The following is a 23402-nucleotide window of genomic DNA, read 5'->3' on the forward strand; positions in this document are numbered from 1 at the left end:
CTCTGTTGTGGTGGATGGAGTACAGTGATACGACCTCCCAGTCTGCGAAACGTCTCTCCAATGTAGAGAATGCTACAAAGGGAGCACCGGACGCAGTAAATCAGTCCTGTGTTTATGCAAGTGAAGTGTTGCTTCACTTGAAAGGCCCGTTTTGGGCTCAGCACCTCTGATCAACAGTTAGAGAGAATTGGGATAAATGTGGACTGCATGGCAGAGGAGGAGGGCAGTCTTGGCAGCAGGGGAAATGCGAGTGAGCAGATGTGGAGGTTCCCTGATGCATGGCAGAGGAAGAAGAGTCTTGGTGACAAGGGAGACCCTCTGCCTCTGCTTCCTCAAGTATCCCCTGCCGCCAAGACTTTCTTCCTCCTCTGCCTTGCGGTGCACTGTTATCTCACAGCCATTCATCCACCCCCCCTCCCCCCACCCCCAATTCTCACAAAAGGCATCCATTTGACACACTGGCTCCCAAAAAAGCAAGTCCCTCAGTCCCATTCCCATTCTTTTTATTTTGCTCTGCTCCTGTCCACTTTGTTGTCTCCTAAATATCTGGCACCGCCCATTTGGTTCCTTTGCCACTAAGGTGTAAGACGCAGTGGCCAAATGATCCAACAGGATCAAATTCTGCAGTCACAAGGAGAACATGCAAACTCTACACAGACACCTGCAGCCCTGCACCATCCTTATTCCTTCAACATTTTTGGGAAAAGCTCTATGTCGTGGCTTCACTCGGCCCTTCAATGATCTCACGCTGCCTCTTATCTCCAGAGCCAGTTCCTCGTGGAACACTGGGCATTCCCCTTCCCCTTTGATTGACCTCCCTGCAGCTCGCCACGTTCACTCCTATACCTCCATTCCCCCCCCTCACCTTAACCTTCTCCCGATCATTCTCTTTCACATATTGTTTTGTGTCCCCTTTATTCCTCTTCAATACTTACCTGCATGCAAGAAAAGTCACCAATTTTTTTAAATTAAATTTTGCTTACAGCATGGAAGAAACCGGTTGCAGGGATTTACACCGGTTCTGCCCCATCTTCACCCCAATTAACCTACAACCTCAAACATTTTGGAGGGTGAGAGGAAACTGGAGCATCTGGGGAGAACACAGGGAGAACGTACAAACTCCTTACAAACAGCAGTGGATTCGAATTTGGATCGCTGGGACCATAATAGCATCGCATTAACCACTACACTAACCGCACTGCTCAGAGTTTTTGGTTTGGTTCTTGAATTATGCACTGCAGACACAGGCTCTTCAGCCCATCTCATCCATACTATCCCTAATCTTTCCACTATAATTCAATTTCTTCTCGTTAAGATATATCCTTCTATGCCAGGGGAGTGGAAAGCAGAAGTTTGAATCATACTTAATTGACTCGTGAGATGCCTGGTTTCATAACTCCAAAGGAAATGGGTCAATGACAACTTTTTTCAAGCAGAATATTTCAGTAAAAATTGGCTCTAGAGCAGTGATTCTCAACCTTTTTTTCCTCACTCATATACCACCTTAAACAACCCTTACTAATCACAGAGCACTTATGGCATAGGGATGGCTTCAGATGGAATGTGAGTTTTAAAAAAAAAGGTTCTATGGCTTGTCTATTTAAGTGTTTGACTCTCTTGAGTGTAATGGTTGTATCTGATTCAACATTTTCCTCTGGCAGCCTGTTCCAGATCGCCACCATACTTTCAGGAGATGGAGAAGGGTCATCTGATGTGCCGTCTCCTTTTCCATCACTTATTTTTGAATTTACTTTTCCTAATTATTTCAATCGATTGCCGGCTCACCCACCCCTCTCATCTTGCATCCCCGAGCTGAACCGATGATGGAAAGTCACCATTTTGTTTTATCTCCTTTCTTTTTTTTTTTTTTAATTGAGTTTAACATATAAACTTACATACAACATTTCAAGAAAAGCACATAACAAGTTATCTCATATACTTACAAGTGCAAAAAAAATGCATAGTTTCAGAGATGGCATTTGGAAATGAGATCTTGTATTCCATTGGAAAAGATAACATATCGTTCACGTAATAATTATTCTTTTTTTGTTAAAACTTGGAGCCCGTATTTGGATTATATGGGGCTGAATTATTAATCTCCCTTCCGCACATTAATGGTGTTGATCCGAACCATGGCAACAAATTGATGAGTTTTATGTTATGTAATCTCTTCTTTCTTTCTTTCCTCTATCTTTTTTGGGGGTAGTTTAGAGGGGAGTGGGGAGGGATGGGTGGGTTAGGGTAGGGGGGTGGGGGGTTGTAGGGGATGTTATTCACATAAGAAAATACCATGCATGTATTCTGGGGGTTTTTTAAGTGGTATTTTATTCCATTGTATGGTTTTATCATGATTAATAAATAAAATGTTCCAAAAAAATGGAGGGAACCACATCAGACAGTTCCTTGATCCACATGAGAAACAAATTATTGGAACCATGTGCTACTCGAAAGAAGATACACACTTAGTGTAGTCAGGTTAAGCTCTGAGATTTATAAGGGCTCAGGCCTGACTTTTATACTTGCACTGTTCCCCCCTTAGCCCCCCACCCCCTTGGCTGACATCACAACACGCATAACAAAAATGGGTTTCCCGCATGCGGGTACTTTCCTGTATAACAATCCCCTATCCCTGTCTGTTGGCTGTGCAGCTGGCCTTTAAGCTGTCCTTGCCCTTCACGCACTTTTTAGGCCCAGTGCCGCTGCATGGGCTGCTGGCCTTTGGTTGCGCTCGCTGCCCGGAGCGCTGGTTCGATCGCCGTGATGGCGAGCCACCACATTATTGAATTAATCTATAATAAAACCTATATTTTTCAAATTAATTCAAATAAAAATCGATTAAAAAACCAAACAAAAAAGAACCTAAAAACTAAATCTAATCTACCTCCTCCCTTTAATTAAGGTTACCTTTGTGGGGAAAAAAAGGGAAATTGTGGATACTTATCTCAGTTCCCAAAGTTCAAAAGCATAAAAAAAGGTGCAGATTTGGGAAACCTGAAAAGAAAGATGGAGAAGAAAGTTCATTGATCTGAACTCTCTTTTTCTCCCCGCAGGAGTTCACTTAACTAATGACCTATCATAGACACTCAATATCTTTTCACTTGTCAGGAAGGCGCCACAGCGACTGCACTTCCTGAGAAGACTGAAGCGGGCAAGGCTACCAGCCACCATTACGTCAACCTTCTCCAGGAGCTCTATCGAGAGGGTCCTGGCTGGCTGCATCGCAATGTGATGCAGTTGCTGCAGAGAAATGGATCGGAGGTCAATCCATAAGCATAGCAGAGAGGATCACTGGAGTCTCCCACTCCCCCATCGACGTACTCTACCAGGATCGTTGTATGAAGAGGGTGTGCAAAATCACTGAGAACCCCTTCCACCCATGGACACCGCATCTTTCAGGAGTATCAGAATTAGCACCATCAGGCTTAGGAACAGCTTCTTCCCATAGGCAGTGAGAAGGCTGAACGACCACTAACCATCCGAGATTCTCATATGTACGAAACAATAATTATTTATATATTTTTATAGATAGAATACTTGTCCTGCATATGTATGTGTGTAATATCTGGTTGTGTGTCTGTGTGTTTTGCACCGAGGACCAGATAACGCTGTTTCGTCAGGTTGTACTTGCACAATCAGATAACAATAAGCTTGACTTGACTTGAGATGCTGCCAGATTTAATGAGTGTCCCTGGAACTTTTGTTTTTATTTCTGATCTGTGTAATTTTGGACCCTTAAAGCTCACTTGGCACATAAGGAACCTTTGTTTTGAAGTAATTTGAGGAGCTGATAAGAGTATTTGGGGAAAACTCTTTGTAGGGTTGGTACTAATAAACACTTACTAAGGTCTGCAAAAGCACCAAAGGTGAAGCAAACTGATTTTATGCAGCAAGTTGCTAAGATTTGATTGTGACTCAAAAGGAATTGGATAAATAACAAGAAAGAAAGAAGGCATGACTGTGACGGAAGGATAAGAGAGAGGCAGCCAATTGCATTGTTCTTTCAGAGAGCTACTCAAGGACCAATCAGAGATTCCCTTTGCTACAAATGGGACTTCCATGATTCTAATTTGACTTTAAGGCATTATGTTTTATTTATTGGTGTTTGGCAAGATGGGATATTCTTGGTTACTCACACATTCAAGAAATCCAATCCCTTATCTCAATAAAGCATAATCAAACAAAAATCAAAATAACCACAACTTTCCTTTCATGACTTTTTGATAAAAGTTTTCATTATCTCTTATGTAAAATCCATTTCTCTCTCACCTCATTTTGCCCTAAGACTTTATTCTTTCATCTTATTTTATGGCATATGGTGTCTTGGCTTTCATTAGTCGGGGGATTGAGTCCAAGGGGCATGAGATAAGGTTGCAGCTCTATAAAACTCAGGGTAGACCACACAGAGTATTAGGTTCATTTCTGGTCATTTCATTACAGGAAGAATGTAGATGCTATGGAGAGGGTGCCGAGGAGATTTGCCAGGATGTTGCCTGGATTGGAGAACATGTCTTATGAAGCAAGCTTGACAGAGATAGTGCTTAACTCTTTGGTACGACAAAGGATGAGAGATGACTTAGTAGAGGTGCATAAGATCATTTAGGCATACAGCACTGTAACAGGCCAATTCGGCCTTACGAGTCCACGCCGCCCAATTCACATCCCATTAATCTATACTCCAGTACATTTTTGAAGGTTGGGAGGAAACCAGAGTCCCTGGAAAAAACCCACGCAGAAACGAGGAGAATGTACAAACTCCTTACAGGCAGTGGGGGATTTGAACCCAGGTCTGGTCCCAACTGCTGTCACTAACCGTGCCACCAACCATGCTGCCCTACGAGGGGCAGCATTTTTCTCCTGCGGCAAAAATAGTAAATTCCACTCCTTTTAAGGGGAGTGTAGGAAAGTTAATGGGAGATATCAGAGGAAAGAGTGATGGATGCCTGGTATGTACTGGTAGGAGTGGTGGTGGAGGCTGGCAAAAAGGGATAATAAAGAGTCTTTGATGGATACGTGGATGTAAGAAAAATAGAGGGTTATTGGTGTGAAGTAGAGAAAGGTTAGATTGTTGTGGGGTAAGCAGAGCATCATTGACTGAAGGGCCTGTGCTGTATTGTTCCACCTGCACGGAACTGACCAAATCAGACACCACACCAGTAAAATAACACTGCCTTTGCTCTGTACTAACTGTAACTGGACCCCTGCGCTGTTTTACTTGCTGCACTCTGTATGGGCAGGACATGTCTCCAGAATGGAGGTCCATCGCCTTCCCAAGATCGTGTTCTATGGCAAGCTCTCCACTGGCCATCGTGTCAGAGGTGCACCAAAGAAGAGGTACAAGGACTGCCTAAAGAAATCTCTTGGTGCCTGCCACATTGACCACCGCCAGTGGGCTGATATCGCCTCAAACCGTACATCTTGGCGCCTCACAGTTCGGCGCAGTTGAAGAAGTCCGCAGAGCCACCTCACTGACGAAAGACAAAGGAGGAAAAACCCAACATCCAACCCCAACCAACCAATTTTCCCTTGCAACCACTGCAACCGTGTCTGCCTGTCCCGCATCGGACTTGTCAGCCACAAACGAACCTGCAGCTGACGTGGACTTTTTACCCCCTCCATAAATCTTCGTCCGCGAAGCCAAGCCAATGTATGGGATGCCCAGATAGACTGCTCGCAAAACAAATGTTCTCACTGCACTTTAATACATGTGACAATAACCTTGAACCTGAGTTCATGCGAACTTTTGAAAGCCAAGTTGCAACATTTTTAAAAGCAAGATGAACAAAATGATAAATTCTTCAAGTTTATTGCTGGAACTGCATTGGCAAAAATGACGTGTGAAAGATAATTTCTGAGGGAGCTTCTTTCCATTTTCAAAATCAAAATGTTCAAGTCCTTCTATGATCATGTCTGAGTGTCAACAACATTTTATCCACCTCAATGGCAAATTCAGGCCAACCCTCAGCTTGATTGAGTCAGACTAAAATTGAATAAACATCTGACAGCTCCTTCTGAGAACTTCTTCATCAAGTCAAAACCAAAACACACTGATGGCGATATATGATAGCCACGAGAATCCATTAGACACTCTGTAAAAACAGTGATTATCTTTAGTTAAGGGTGAAAGAATTTAACGCAGTTTAATAATACCGTGGACATTGTGAACTGGAATGAAGTAATATTATCATGGGAAAGCAGAAAGGCTGCAGATTTGAGTGAACAGTGGGAGCAGGAGGGAGCCAGAGGGTCAGTAACATTCACGGGCAGAAAAGGACAGTCAATGCTTCGGATTGGGACCCTCCATTCATTGGCATCAGTAGGGGGTTGTGGGCCGCACCAAGTGACACTATCAATGTGGGTGACACCAAAATGGCTGTCGATAAAATTTTTGTGCAGTGTTTCAGCAGAAATTTATTATTTTTTCTAAACATATCCTTGTAGTTAGTTATAAAAACAAAAAGATTTTTCGTAAGCCCAGCTTCCATGTATCAATATACCTACAAGGCTAAACCTTGATGCTAATTTACTTTTAAACCTTCAAATGTAACCCTCCCTGCCCCCCCCACCACCCCCCCTCGCCCCCCCCGCCACCCAGTGCTGCCACTAAAGAAACACACACCTGTTTCTTCTACTCTTGGTAAAGTCTAAATTCTCTAACCAAGGAAGTGGTTGAGGCTGCCTCATTAAACATATTTAAAATTCGGTTAGATAAATTTTTACATGATAGAGGAATTAGGGGATATGTGGAGAAGGCAGGTAGGTGGAGTTAGGTCATAAATTAGATCAGTCATGATCGTATTGAATGGCGGAGCAGGCTCGATGGGCCATTTTGGGCCTACTCCTGTTCCTACTTCCTATGGTCCTATGTTTCTATGTAAGTCGCACACTTGGTCCATGGTTGGGGATGGGGGGGGAGGGTAGTGACACCATGAATTACCACACTATGTGACACCAACCCTAGTGATGCCATTGTCTCCATCAAGACTATAGTAGGGATAAGTGATATTCACTATATCAAGGGGGTAAAATAGGAGGGGAAAGTCCAGTAAAACACGAAAGTCCGCAGACACCGTAGTTGAAGTAAAGAAAACGATGCTGGAGAAATTCAACGTTAAAAATTGTACTTTATATTGCATCACCAATATTTCAGGCTTGAGCCCATCATCAAGGTATGAGCAAAATGTAGGCAGGTGCCTGAACAAAATGGTGGGGGATGGGGGGAAGTGGGAGGAGCACAGTCCCACTGGCAGGAGGTAATAGGTGGATAGGGGAGGGAGAGCACACCAGCAAATAGGGAGGGGGGAATGGCGCTATGAGCAGAAAGGGAAGGGGGTGGAAAGCTGGACAAGGGAAGACAAAGGGAAAGGGAAGGGAGGGAGAATGGAGAGTAAACTAGCAGAAACCAGAGGGGTCGATGTTAATGCCATCTATTTGGAGAGTGTCCGGATGGAAAATTAGATGTTGCTCCTCCAATTTAGTGGGACAGTACATGAAGCCATGGTCAGACATGTCATCAGGGGAGTGGGATGCAGAACTGAAGTGGATGACCACTGGGAGATCCCTGCCACTGATGTGGACAGAGTGAAGGTGCTCAGTGAAGTGAAATCCCAGTCTGTATCCAGTCTGTCCGATGTAGTGAAGGTCACAACGGGAGCACAGGATGCAGTAGATGACTCCTGCAGATTCACAAATGTTCTTCACTTGAAAGGACTGTTTGGGGCCCTGAACGGTGGTGAGGGAGGAGGTGTGGGCGCAAATGTAGTGCTTCCTGTGGCTACGGGGGAAGGCGGTGGGGGGCAGTTAATGGGAAGGGATGAGTGGAGTTATGGAGGGAGCGGGCTCTACGGAAGGTGGAGATGGGACGAGAGGGGAAGATATATCTGATGGTGGGATCATGTTGTAGGTGGCAGAAGTTACAGAGGATAATGTGTTGAATGTGGGAGGGTCTGCAGATTGACTAAGAGGTGATAGGGTATTGGACAAAGGGTGAGAATGGTGGATGGACAGGTAGAAAAAGAGGCAAATAAGGGAGGGGTGCAGCAGTTTAGAGAGAAAGGTATTTGCCTGTAGCCATTCTTGTTTTTCTCTCTAATCCATTCTCTCCACCCCCCATTCCCAGTGGTCTCTCCCTTCACCGTCACCCCACCTCTCCCACTTTCAATCCCTTACATTTCAGCCCTCCCCTTCCTTTTCCCACACCCTTTCGCTACTCCTCCTTGACATACTTGATATCACCCTTTCATACTTTGGTCTCTATGCAGGGTCCAAACGTTAAATGACCATTTCTACCCACGGACGCTGCCTTATCCACTGACTCCCTCCAGCTCCTCAATGCTGTATTCTAAGGAAACAAGGGTTCACTGCAATTAAAATGTAACCTTAAAAGAAACAGAGTTTTGTGTTTATTTGCTGACACCCGGAAAGAAGACCTGATATGGTAGTCACTGACCATCAACTGCACACAAGAAGATCCCACCAAAGGCTATGAGATTGTTGATTTGACTGCTCTTTGAAATGACATAACCTTAGTACATGGTTAACACTGGGAATAGAGGTCTACCGAGTCTTGAGAAATCAGGGCATCTCTCCCACAGAAAGGGAAATAAGAAATGTGATCAAGATGCTCAAATCACGAGGGATTTTAAAGGAGTAACTACATATAAACTGAGCATAAACGATTTCACTGGGTGGTAAGAAGAGCACAGAAGAGGACGTAGTTGTGGAGACAGAACCTGGAACAGTGGCGTACAGAGCAGGTCCTTCAGGTCACGATGTCTGCACTGACCAATTGATCCCAAATTAAGCTCTATCTTGTCTGGCAGGACATGATCCATACTCCTCCTTTCTCTGCATCCCCACTTGTTTATCTAACAGCCTCTTGAACATTACTGCTGTATCTGCTTATATCACTGCTGCCGGCAGCCTGTTTCAGACACCCGCCACTCGCTGTGTGAAAAACTTGCCCCACCCATGTCCTTTAAACTTTCCCCCTCTCATCCTAAATGCATCTGCAAGAAAGATTCTGACTAGCTTAACAATTGCTCCGTTTATGGTTATAAACTTTGATCAGGTCTTCCTGCCGCCTCCAATGCCCCAGGGAAACATTCCAGTTTGTCCATCCTCTCTTTATAGCTCATACCTTCTTATCCATGCAGCATCCTGGTAAATCTCTTCTGCACCACTTCCAAAGCTTCCACATCCTTCCTGTATTGGGATAAGCAAAATTATACAGAGTACTCCAAGTGAGACCTTTTGAACCAAAATGTAGACGACACTTTCCTTATTCTAATGAATCTTAATTTCAGATCATCATCTTCCAAAGCATGAGCTATTGATTCAGCTATTGAGATTTTGAAAGTGTAAGGATGGTAGGAAATGGTCAATGTTATCACAGGATGCATGTTACCATGGGCAGGTAGAGGAAAAGTTCACCAGAATGGGTCCAGGGATGAGGGGTTATGGTTAGAAGGATAATCTAAAAACAGTCAGAATATTTTCTCCTGGGTAAAAGGCAGACTGAGAATGAAAATGATAGATGGATTAATATCATGGTTAGAAATTGGGGAGGCAACAACTACAATTCGGAGGGTCAGAGGGATGGAGAGGCGCGATCCCCCATGCCAAATGGCAAGACACCTGAATGAACGAAATGTGTCACAACTGGAGGTCATGCATTTAAGGTGGGGTTGGGGGGAGTTTCAAGAGAGCTGTGTGCAGGCAAACATTTTACACAGAGAGTGGGTGATCCCTGGTACAGGCTGCCAGGAGTTGTGATGGAATGCCAGCAAACAAGGTTGCAAGCCGACGCTGTCTGTAAGGAGTTTGTATGTTCTCCCCGTGTCTTCGTGGGTTTCCTCCCGGTTGTCCGGTTTCCTCCCACCTTTCGAAAGATGTACCGGGGTTGTAGGTCAATTGGGTGCAATTGGACGGCACGGGCTCATGGGTCGAAGGGGCCATGTATGTGCTGAATGACTAAATTTAATTATAAGAACATAAATATGAAGAGGATGGATAGACTCTATCAAGCATCAGAGTTTTCATTTGATCATGTGCGACACAGACACACAAAGGGCCTGTTCCTCTACCGAATGGTTGAATATAATCTGGACTATTGTCTTTGGAGGAGAGAAAATTAAGAGATTTGAGCAGAACCAGGACAAATTTAGGATGAGTGGAAACAACGAGTTCTTTGAACAGAGGAGGCTTGGACCATGGTATTCAAGATCACAAGATATAAAAGCAAAAGTTGACGTACCAGACCATTGAGTCTTTTCCGCCATTCTATCATGAGCTGATCCATCCTCCTACTCAGATCCTCTCCCCGGCTTTCTCCCCATTACCACTGGTGCCCTGACTAATCAATCTCTGCCTTAAAAACACCCAATGACTTCGCTTCCACAGCCACCCGGGGCAGCAAGTTTCACACTCGTGACCCTCCGGCTAAAGAAATTTTTCCACATCTCTGTTTTAAATTGATGCCCTCCGATCCTGAAGTTAATATCCCAAGTTAGATATTGGGAAAAGATCTAATCAGGATGTGAGCAAATCAAGAACAAGAAGTTATATCCAGAATACGTGGCCTGTAATTGTAGTCAACACCAATTCAGTTTGGAGTTTTCAAAAGTAATAGGGTAAACATTTGAAGAGAGGATAATTGCAGGGCTATGGAGAATGGAATTGAGTATGAAGAGCTGATCTGGCTTGTTAGGCAAATGGCCTGCTTCCATTTTTCAAGTATAAGATTTCAGATTTCAGATTTATTGTCAGAGTACATACAACCCTGAGATCCTTTTTCCTGCAGGCGCGGCAGAATTACCACTAATTGGTAGTGCAAAAAATAAACTGTGCATAGCGTAAAACATGTAAACAAATAAAGAATTGTAAACTGATAACTAATGGAAACAAACTGTGCAATACACAGAATAAAAAAATCAATAAATGCACAAGTTAAGAGTCCCTGATTGAGTTTGTTGTTGAGGAGTCTGATGGTGGAGGGCGATCAGCTGTTCTTGAACCTGGTGGTGCGAGTCTAATACCCCTTTCCTGATGGCAGCAGTGAAAATAGAGTAGTGCAGACCCTTGAAGATTGCTGCTGCTCTCCGATGATAGCGTACCCTGTAGATGTTCTCGATAGTGGGGAGGGTTTTGCCTGTGATGTCCTAGGCTGTGTCCACTACCTTTTGAAAGGCTTTACACTCAGGGGTATTGGTGTCCCCATAGCAGACCATGATGCAACTGATCAACGCACTTTCCCCCACCCCTCTGTAGAAATTTGCTAATGTTTTTCATGTCATATCAAACATCCACAAACTCCTGAGGAAGTAGAGGTGCTGAGATGCTTTCTTCACACTACCGTTTGTGTGTTTGCTCACCTTCTCCACCTCTGATCCCCCAATGGTTATTGAATTGTGTTCTTTTAGTTTTCCATTCCTGAAGTCAACAATCAGCTTGTTTTTTTTTTAATGACATTGAGTGCAAGATTGTTGTTGGTGCACAATTCAATCTCCCTCCTGTATGCCTTTCTTTATACAACCCACTACCGTGGTATGATCAGCAAATTTGTAGATGGTGTTATTGCCGTACCAAGCCACACAGTTACAGATGTAAAGTATGATTCTTTTCAAAAGGGAATGAGATAATTACCTGAAAGGAAAACATTTCAAAGCTATAAAGGAAGAACAAAAAAATGCCAACAATTGGACAGTTGTGTCAAAGAGGGATATGACTGGTCAATGTCATTACGTGTTAGCACCTCTACTTCCTCAAATGTCTGAGGAAGTTTGGCAAGTCACCATCATTCCTTAACAACTTCGACAGATGCTCCATGAAAGCATCCTTTCAGGGTGCATCACCGCGCGCGCACTACAGGAACGCCTCCATCGAAAACAGAAAGAAACTGCAGAGGATTGTGAACATGGCTTGTGAAAATGAACCTCTTTCTTCCATCAACTCCATCAACACTTCCTGCTGCCTTAGAAGAGCAGGCAACATCTTAAAAGGCTAATCCCATCCTGTCATCTGGAAGCAAACTCGTGACTATGAGATCACGCACTACCAGATGCAAGGGCAGTCCCTATTACAGTGCCAGTGTCCCGGGTTTGAATCTGGCGCTGGCTGAAAGGAGTTTTTACATTCTCCCTGGGACTGCGCTGGTTTCCTCCGGGTGCTTTGGTTTCCTCTCACCTTCCAAAGACGTACGGATTAGCAGGTTAATTGGTCTAGTGGGTGCATTTGGGCCCATGGGCCAGATGGTAAGTTATCTCTAAATTAAAAACAGTAAAATCATGGTGCATTTTCTCTCTTTCAACCAATCTCTTCTTAATTGCATTTTTTAATTGTCTTACTTGTTGTACTATGTGTGAGATGCCTACTGGTCTGCTCACAAAACAACCTTTGTGCTACATGTGATGATAAACTTGAACTTCTATGAAATAGATTTGGAGATCTCAGCAAGCATAGTGAGCAATGCTTTAAAATCTGTGGGGATATGAGGATCAGATATCCAGTTCATAACTTTACCCCTTCACACAGCAGGGTGAAACATCCATTGGAGACCCTGAGAGTGCGCCCTTCAAGAAATACGAGCAAAGCAGAAAGTTGGTGCAATAACAAAGCTACAGAAAATATGGCTTTTAAACAGTTTTCCCTCGTTGAGCTCATATCTCAAGGAAGAGGTGCAGACTGGTAAGTCAGACAATAAAAATTGGAAGATTCAATGAGCCAGCCTGTGACAAATCATATCAAACTATTATTAAAGCAGGAAGACTGGTATTGATCTTGGACAGAATTTCTCATAACCAAAGGCTTGCAATCAAAACACAGACTTCTCTGAGCCTGATACACTAACTAATGGCAGGACTGCTGGATGGGAGCAGTATATTAGTTTTAGCTGAAAGCTGTGAAGCAAGGGTCACAAAGGTCACAGAACCGTGGAAGCCAATCAGAGATTGAATCCCGATGGCCTGGCAAAAAAAGAATTGCCGGGAGATCTTCCTTGATCAAGCGCTGTAAACAAAGTTTGTGTTGCTAGCTGTTACTCCGCCGAAGTGTTGACTGAACAAATTCTTGACCCCTTTAGAGGTATAAGTATGCACCTCCATTAGTGTCTATACTTTTAACAGTGAGGAGGCTGACACAGTCAGCTGAAGCGACAGGGTGATAAATATAAACTCACTGTTATCAATAAGCCCTTGAACATAAAAGCACTTAGTTCCAGCCTAAGTAACACACAGAAAAGTTTGGTTTCATCCATCACAACTCTGTCTCATTGACAAAGTAATGCAGGAAATCTGGAACAAAGAGTCAATATGAACTGACGTGTTGCAAAGCAGGAATTGTGCATTGCACTTAGTTATTAGCAGTATTTTCTTCAGCTACGAGCCGTTCCATTTTTAGTGCATGTATGACTATGTTTAACATAAGTTCTCTTGACATGTACAATTTACTTTTCACTACACTGATTAATCCACTGACTTCGAGTTGGAAGATGTATTAGCAAAAATGCAATAATGTACTTTTTATTACAATTCTGGAAAGCCTTTCAGAAACTGCTTTATTTAAAAGCAATAACCAGATGGAGGATTATAATCTATAATGACAGCATAAGTGGATACCTTTTAATTTTTAACTAAGTTACATCTATTGTAATATTGTAATTATGACAACCAGGGCCTGACAACTAATCTTCCTTGCTGGTTGTGTTAAATTCTCATTGATTAACTGGTCATGTTTGTTAAGTGGTCTTGTTAACATTGGCACCCTGAGTGAGATGCTGACAAATGACATCCCAATGAAAGATTAATGAAAGCTACTTAACCGCGTTGATTAGAAGCTGCCAGTTTTAATATAAGACTGTTTGTTTAAGACCATTCTAATATATTCACACTCATGTAGGTGGACTAGTGGTCAGTTTGGAGTTATCAATAGATTTCTTGAACCAGCAGGTGAACAGCTGTTGTATTGTACGAAGGAAATTAGCGTTCTCTTGCGAGAAATAGTCTATATCTATGTGTATTCATGTTTGCTGAAAGTGGTCCGGGCAGTTTTCATTAAAAAGGCATCATGATGTGTCACCATCATCAAAACCCCTTTTGAGTTTCTGAATTCTCGGATTAGAGGGCACTGTTTCTGATCTGTTCAAATTCCTGAGCTGAGCGATGCCAAACCAATAGAGAGGGTGGGGAAATCTTATTGTGGACTGGTAAATATTTTTAGGACAATCAAAGAAGCTTAGAAATTGTTTCTCAGTCCGACAAAAGTAGAGAGCAAAACAAGGAGGGGTCACAATTAACCCATTATTGGTCTAGACTGGATTTTCTCTATTCACGGTAACTAGGATACATTCCCTGAAGCATTAACTCTGTTTCTCTTTTCCACAGAGGCTGCCTAACTTACTGAGTAGCTCTTTTCAGTTATGTCAGGTCGATGTTTGCTTATCACCACTGCCCCAGCAGCTCCCTATGCCAAAGGTTGGGACAGTCCAAGACATTGTCATTAGTAAAATATGATGCCTCGCACTGTTTAACTCAGTGGTTCTCAACCTTTTTCTTTCCACTCACATAGTTTGAAAACCACTATTTTATTCGTACCTAATTGACTCGTTATGTGCACGGTTTCACAACTCCAAAGGAAATGGGCCAATGACAATTTTTCTCCTACAAAATATTTCAGTAACAATTGGGTCCAGAGCAGTGGTTCTCAACCTTTGTTCCCCACTCACATCCCACCTTAAGCAATCCCTTACTAATCACAGAAAACCAATGGCATAGGAATTACTTAAAGTGGGATGTGAGTGGAAAGAAAAAGATTGAGAACCACTGGTTTAACCGTATTTTTCTCTTTAATGCTAATCCCTGCACTTGCATTTTATGTGCCACCATGCGTGCTTCACTTGAAAGAGCCTTTTGGGCCCCCAAGTGGTGGTAAGGAGGAGGAATGGGCACGTGTGGCACTTCTTTCGGCCACAGGGGGCGAGTAATGGGAAAGGTTGAGTGGATGAGGGAGTCACGGAGGGAGCGGTCCCTACAGAAGGCAGAGAGGAGAGGGAAGGGGAAGGTGTGTCTGGTGGCGGGATCATGTTGTAGGTGGTGGATCACGGTGTTCTTGCACTTGCTATTTAGATTGATTTGCCTGGATAGCACACAAAACAATGTTTGACACTTTACATGTGACCATAAGTAATTCAGCATTCCAACTGTGTTCAGAGAAACTCTTGGGATCACAAGGAATCACATATTGAGAAGTTAGACTATACTGTCCGCTAAAGAAACAAATTTGTTCACAAACACTAAACCAAGAAACAAAAAAAAACCTTAAGGAAGTCAAATATTGATGCTAATATTAAATGTATTACATGAAAAGGAAAGATATGGCCAGCATGATCAACATGGGGGTTAGCGCAACACTATTGCAGTGCCAGCGATCTGGATATGAATCTGACGCTGTCTGTGAGGAGTTTTTTAATGTTCTCCCCATGTCTGTATTGGCTTTCCTTCCACCCTTCAGAACATACAGGATTTTATAGGTTAATTGGTGTATTTGGGCAGCATGGACTTGTGGGCCGAAAGGGCCTGTTACCATGCTGTACATCTAAATTTAGAAAAAAGTGTTGTTTAATGGGTCCAGAACCCATTTTCAACACACCATACTGATAAAAGGAGAAGGTTTTAGAGAAGCAAGATGAACGAATTGATAGAATGAAGCAGGAGATACACTGCCCTTTCTGAGAGAGTGGCCATACATGAAATGAAATTGGATTGGCTAATTTCTTTGGATATTTTTTTCCAGACACGTAGTAGTTATTATTCTTATAATAACACAAATATCAAGAAATTCCATTCGACCCTATCAAAATCTTTTTCCACATCAAGTGCAACCACCATTGATGGTTGGGTTACTGTCGATATGCATTGATCAAACTAATTAATCGAAGAATATTATCTGAAGCATGTCTATTTTTAATAAAACCTGTTTGATCTACATGTATCAATTTAGGTAAATATTTAGCAAGTCGATTTGCTAACAATTTAGCTATTATTTTATAGTCCACATTCAATAAAGAAATAGGTCTATACAAAGACACCTTTAACGGATCTCCATCTTTCTTTGAAATTAAAGTAATTAAGGCACTAGAACATGATTCTGGTAACTTATAATGTTCAGTCACTTGTTGTAATACCTCCCCAAACATCGAGGATAAATCTTCATAAAAAACTTTATAAAATTCCACTGAAAACCCGTCATCACTTGATGACTTACCATTAGGTATTTTCATCATAGCAGTCTTAATTTCTAAATCTGTAAATGGAGCTTCTAATTCTACAATATCCTCCTCTTCTAATGTTGATAACTTTAATGTAGATAAAAAGAATCAATAGATTCATTGTCCTATCTCCCCTCAGAAGTATATAATTTTTTATAAAATAAATAAAACTGTTCATTAATTTCCTGAGGTTTATAAGTAACTGTTGAATTCTTTTAAACAGCATTAATAACCTTTGAGGTCTTCTCTTTCTTTAGCTGCCACGCAAGTACTTTATGCACCTTCTCACCCCACTCATAATATCGTTGTTTGGTTTGATTAAGTAAACATTCAAATTGATAAGTCTGTAATGTATTATATCGCAATTTCAAACTAGTCAAAACTATTTTCTGATCTTCTGTCACTCCCTTCTGAAGTTCCTTCTCCAGTTCATCAGTCTGCTTTCCTAATTTAATACTTTCAGCCATATACCCTTTCTTAACTTTGGTAGTATAACTAATTATTTGTCCTCTTAAATAAGCCTTTAATGCATCCCATATTACAAATCTACTTTGAAAAGAGTTAGCATTTTCTGTTAAGAAAAAAAATCAATCTGTTTCTTAACAAAAGCAACAAACTCAGGTTTTTTTCAACAACATTGTTTTAAACCTCCATCTATAAGATGGACTTATCACCTCCGAACTTTCATAAGAAAAATATAATAAAGAATTATCTGAAATTACTCTACTCTTAAAGTCTTCCTGCAATACCTTTCCTTGTAAGTGTGCTGATATTTTACAAAAATCTATTCTAGAAAAGGAATCATGCCTGGAAGAATAAAAAGAAAAATCTTTCTCTGTAGTGTTAATCCTTCTCCAAATATCTACCAAATTTAAATCTTTCATTAAAGCCCTAATTTGTATCGCCATCTTTGATTTTCTAATACATTTTGGGGATTTATCCATCAATGGGTCCAAAGCACAATTAAAATCTCCTCCTACTATAATATTTTCATTAGCTTGACTTAATAACATAAAAGCATCTGAAATAAAACATTCATCATCTACATTAGGTGCATAGATATTAAGTAAGGTCCAAAATTCATTAAAGATTTTACAGTCCACTTTTAAAACCCTCCCAGCATTCACCTCTACAGTCTGTAACTCAAAAGATAGCTTCTTATGAACTAAAATTGCTACACATTTTGCGTTAGAATTAAATGAAGAAGAAAAAAATGACCAACCCAATCTCTTTTCTATTTCAAATGTTCTTTATCAGTCAAATGTGTTTCTTGTAAAAAATCAATATCAATTTTCATTTTCTTAATATAAGCTAAAACTCACTTTCGCTTAATTGGATTATTTAATACCTGAACATTAAAAGTTGCAAATTTCAAACTAGACATTTTAATAAACTATCAATATAAGCATGTAATAAAAAAAAAATGCTCTCCTGTTAATAAACAAAATCTACTCTCCTTCCACTAATGTTATAAAAAAGTTAATATGAAAAGGAATACAATTAATTCCACCCCCCAAAAAAGGAAAAAAAAAACACCCAAAGGTAGTAATTCTCTAAAAAACTGGGTGTGGTACATCCCACCAGTGGCAGATGACTATCAAAGATATCAGTGCCATCCACCACCCCCCAGCCAGAAATACAATATATACAATAATGTAATTCAACATCCTTAATATATTCAGCCCTGGGACTCCAGTCCCAAAGATTGATTTGAATCCTCAACATCACTAGGACTGTGTGTCAAAGCCTCCTTCTTCCCATCTTTCCCATTCTTTCCATTTTGTCCATTTCCATGCCCATTGGCCCTTCTTTTAAGTGACGATGGTGAGACTCTTCCCTGACCACATAGATCCAGTAATGAATTAGCAAAAACCAATGCATCATGATCATACTCAAAAAATTGAGACTTATAATTGCCATAAAAGACCTTCAACATAGCAGGGTATCGAAAAGCAAATTTATATCCTTTCCGCCACAGCACATCCTTAGCCGAATTAAACTCGCGTCAATGTCTGATAATTTCTTGACTAAAATAAGCATAGAAGAAAACTCTATTATTCTGACTCATCTTTGGAGATTGACTTTGTCGTCCCTTCTGTCCCGCCAACCGTAAAGTCGTTTCCCTATCCTGATAATTCAGGCACCGAATTAACACTGCTCGTGACGGTTGACCCGGTAACAGTTTCCTCCTCAACGCTCTATGTTCCCTTTCCAGTACCAAACCACCCGGAAAAAAACTCTTTACCCAACATCTCAGGGATCTAATCCTTAAAAATTTTTATTGGATCCGCACTTTCAATATCTTCTGGAAGGCCCACAATTTTTACATTATTTCTCCGGCTTTGATTTTTCAATGAATCATTTTTTTTCAATAATTCTCTCTTCTGAATTCCCCAATCCGCGAACAAGTCTTCCACTTTTTTCTATTTTTTTTTATTACGTAGAACTTGGTCTTTACATTCATTGTCTCAAATTTTTTTAAATTCCCCTGTACCACATCTACTGAATTAAGGCATTTATTAACATCTCTCTTAAGCGTAGATAAATCTTCAGTCATTGTAGATTGCATTTGGGTCATTTGTTGAGACATAGTGTCCTTATAACGAACAATCCCTTCCAACACAGTAAAAATAGAGTTCAGTCCGATTCCAATGCCACATCTTGAGACCCACATTCTTCAAGCTCCTCCTCCAGTTGTTCCTGTGAACTAGCTGTGTAAGCTAAGTCCACTTCTTGTTCCCTCATCATCAAGCCTTTCCCCGTGTGGCTGCAGGTCTGGACACCTGACGAGGTCGGGTGCTGCTGCTCGGGCCCCCTGCAGCCCACACACGTTCTAACAGATCGCGGACCCTGGAAGCCTTGTGCATGCCCAGCGGAGCAAGGGGCTGCACAGGGGCAGTCTCCAGCACCTTCCTGTGCGTCCCCAACACCCCCAATGGCAGTGCAGGCCCAAGGGCTCCTTGTTCCATTGGATCGCCCATGTGCCCAACTTCGCGAACGCGCAGGTCATCGGTTGATTTCTTCAACAAGCCGTCGCCATTTTGCGGGGTGAAGACTAGCGCCAGCATAATATTCAACCTGGCTGGAACTCTCTGCGGCTTGAAGGATTCCGACGGCAACTGCGTGGTTCCAGCTGGACAGGTAGGCCTCAGTCTTCAGCATTTTTAAAAAGTAGTTTTGTCTGTAGTTGAGTCTTAGGTTTTTTAATATTATCCACCACTATAGACAACCAATATACTTAGAAACAAAATTTAAATATTTATATACTTAAATTAATGTTTAAAAACGGGTGTTTAGGACCACATGTCTGCCCTCTATGCCACCTTGGCACCCCTCAAATTTATTTAATTCTTGAAAAAATGTTTGAGGTATAAAAATAGGTAGTGTTTGAAAAATATATTGTATTCTTGGAAATATATTCATCTTTACACAATTTACCCTTCCAACTAAAGTTATACATAAATTAATAAATTTATTCGAGTCTTCAATCTTTTAAAGTAATGGTAAATAATTCATTTATATAAATTCTTCAAATTACTATCCGGGCATATAGCTAAATATTTAATACCCTCTTTAGGCCATTTAAACTGAATATCCCCTTTGAAATTGAGTATGATCTGTGACAGATTATGTTGTGTTTGTATGTATATACATATGTTTTTGTGAGATTAATTGGGGCAAGTTTTTTAGTGTAGGTCACATACAAACACTTTAAAGCAGATCTTATTTAAAATACTGGAGCTCTGCTCATGCTAGACAAGCTGGTGCCAAGAGCCTTTCCAAAAGCCTTGGAGAGTGTCCAAGAGACTTCACTAACAGATTGTTGTTTACAAAAAGGCAACAGATGAAAGAACTTGTTGGAGCCATAGACTGTCTTAGTAGAACTTGCTGTTCTAAGAGGGTCATGTGGTTTTGCATGCAGAGAGAGTAAAACAGGCTTTCTCTCTGAGAGAGAGAGAGAGGGGGGAGCGAGAGAGAGAGAAATGGAGTTCAGTTCTGCAGTTATACAGTCAACAACAGCAGCTGGGACTGGAACAGGATAAGCTGGAAAGCTTGTGGAAACCCCATTTGGAAGACAAGTTGTGAGTGCTTAGTTCAGCCTGGTCAAAGCCCTTGTGGTTCATGCAAGAGGAGAGTACTGGCTGCCTAATATTTCACTTGAAATAAGTGAAACAAAAAGGAACTCTGTGGTAACCTGAAAGAAAGAGGTTATCATCTGCAAAACCTTGACAGGGCAAGTTTCTTTGGCGAGACACTGAAGTGGCTGATTAAAAAGGAATCAGTTGTGGGTGTCCAGTAAACAACAAATCTCTCTCTGAAAACCGACAAGAACCTTCCCCCTGAGCGGTAACCATTTACCTTTCAAGCACCAAAGCCTGGTGAAATTCATAAATGTTAAATTCTGTGCACAGTTTAAGAATTGCCTGCAACTAGTGAACTTGGATGGAATGAGAAGTGAGATTGGACTGTGAACCAAAGAACCTTTCTGAACTTACACACACATTACATACACATATGTTTATAATTAAAAGGGGGGTAAGTTAGGTTAAGTTAATAATAGAAAAGTTAAAGTTTGATTCTGTTTTCATGTTTAAACATAATTAAAAGCAATTTTTGTTGAAGTAACCATTTGTCTTGGTGAATTTCTATTGCTGCTGGGTTTATATTGTTTTAGGGCTCGTAACAGGCTACCTTCTGGCATGATTTCACTTTTATCCCAATTCATTTTATAACCCAAAACTTTCCATATTCTTTTAATTGAACATATAATATTCATAAAGATGACTCTGAGGGGCAATCAAATATATTAAAATGTCATCTGACAATCAATTAATTTTATGTTCCTCTTAATTTGTAAATCAGTCCGAATTGCCAGGGCAAGTGGTTCTATGGCTAAAATAAATAAAAGTGGGGATAAAGGACATCCTTGTCTACTTGATCTCATCAATTTAAATGGTCTACTTGTCTATTAGTTACTACCTTATCTTTAGGGCTATTATATAATATTCTAATCCAATTTTAAAAATTCAATCCAAATCCAAATCTCTCTAATACTTTAAACAGGAAGTCCCACTCTAATCACATCTAAAGCTACTGCAGCACTCAAATCACCTGTTTTTTTTTGCATTAAATGAATTATACTAAGCAATCTGGCTACATTTTCTGGGTTGCCTCTTTTTAACAAACCTGTCTGATCCATATCTATCAATTTAGGTAATAATTTATTCATTCTATTTTTCAAACATTTTTCAACAACTTTGTTATCCACATTCAGTAATGTAATAGGTCTATAACAAGAAGGTTTTAAAGTATCTCTATCCTTTTTAGGAATCATTGTAATTATTGCCATTAAAAATTAATCAGGAAGATTATGAATTTCCAAAGCCTGTTCTAATATTTGCATAAGTATAGGAAATAATAAATCATTAAATTCTTAATAAAATTCAGATGAAAAACCATCTTCTCCTGGAGATTTATTACTTTGTAATGAGGCCATAGCTTCCCTTTGCTCTACCTCATTAAATGGGGCATTAATTCAGTTTGTTCTTCCAAACTTAAAGTAGGCAATATTATCTGTGATAAATAATTATCTACTTTACTTTCATCTCCTAAGGCTCCAAAGTATACAATTTTGAATAAAAGATCTTAAAATATTCATTTATTCCTTTAGGCTTATATGTAATTACATTAGTATCTTTTTGAATTGCATTAATTATTCTTGAAGCCTATTCCACCTTCAATTGCCAAGCTAATACTTTATGTGACCTCTCACCTAGTTCATATTATCTTTGTTTCATTCTTGTGATTGCTTTCTCCGTTCTATAAGTTTGTAATATATATAGAAACATTTTATTAATCAAATATATACATTTACCTTCAGAAGTACGTTTTTCAAGGTTCTTTTCCAAAACTGTAATTTCTCTTTCAAATTGTTCTACTTCTCTCATATACTCCTTTTTAAGTTTAAAAGTAAAACATAATTTGACCTCTTAAATATGCTTTTAAGACATCCCATATAATAAATTTATCATTTACTGAATTAAAATTTGTGTCACAAAATGTCTGAATTTGAGTTCAAATAAAATCACAATTTTTACTTTTCAACGACAAAGAATTAAAGCTCCATCTATCAACTTCTCTTTATCAGGCATTTCCATCATTATTAACAAAGGTGAGTTATCAGATAAAATCCTTGATTTATAATCCACATCATAAATCCTAGCTTGCAGTTGAGCCAAAATAAAAAATAAATCAATTCGAGAATAAGAATCAAATCTACTAGAATAAAATGAATAATCTTTATCTCTAGGATGGATTCTTCCCCATATATCTATTGTTCAGATTTCTCAGCAAACCCAATGTAGCTTTAGCTGTTTTTTTTTTATCTTGATTTTATGCAAAGATTAAAATCCCCTCCTACTAAAATATTTTCATGTGCCTCTCCTAAATTTAGGAAGGCATCTTGAATAAATTTCTCATCATCAACATTTGGAACATACATATTCAAAAAAAGTCCAGATCTGCCAGATCTGAAATAATATTTTGGTCTTTAATCGGACAATTCTTTCTTATCAAAATTTACACCTCTCTTGCTTTAGAGTTAAACGAAGATGATATTATGGTGACCTACCAATCCATTTTTAATTTAAAATATTCTTTTTCAGTTAAGTGTGTTTCTTGAAGGAAACCTATATCAACCCCCAATTTCTTAATATATGTTAATACTCTCTATCATTCTGTTTAACCATTTATCATTAAAATTTACAAACTTAATCATATTACTAATCTAGACCAAATGTTGTCAATCCCCCTCTGTATCCTCCTCCTGCATATCTCCTCAAGATCCATGTACCCTCTCCAGCAATCCAAACAAAGAAGAAAAAAGAAACAAAAATACAGAAAAAAATATATACATGGTTACATACTTATGCATATAACAATATAAAAGAGATCCCTCCCAATAAGTTGGTTAATTTCTTTATTCAATTTTCATAAATTGGGTCTCATTGGAAAGGCCAGCATTTACACCGGGTCACCTCTGGTGTCCTGAAGCTGCCTTGTAATCATAAAATGATAGAGAAGTTAGCTTTCCAATGAGAAAAGATCTCCACTTCTACCATGGCCCCAATTAGTTCTTCAAATC

The sequence above is a fragment of the Narcine bancroftii genome, chromosome 5 (assembly GCF_036971445.1).
Source record: "Narcine bancroftii isolate sNarBan1 chromosome 5, sNarBan1.hap1, whole genome shotgun sequence".
Classification (NCBI taxonomy): Eukaryota; Metazoa; Chordata; class Chondrichthyes; order Torpediniformes; family Narcinidae; genus Narcine; species Narcine bancroftii.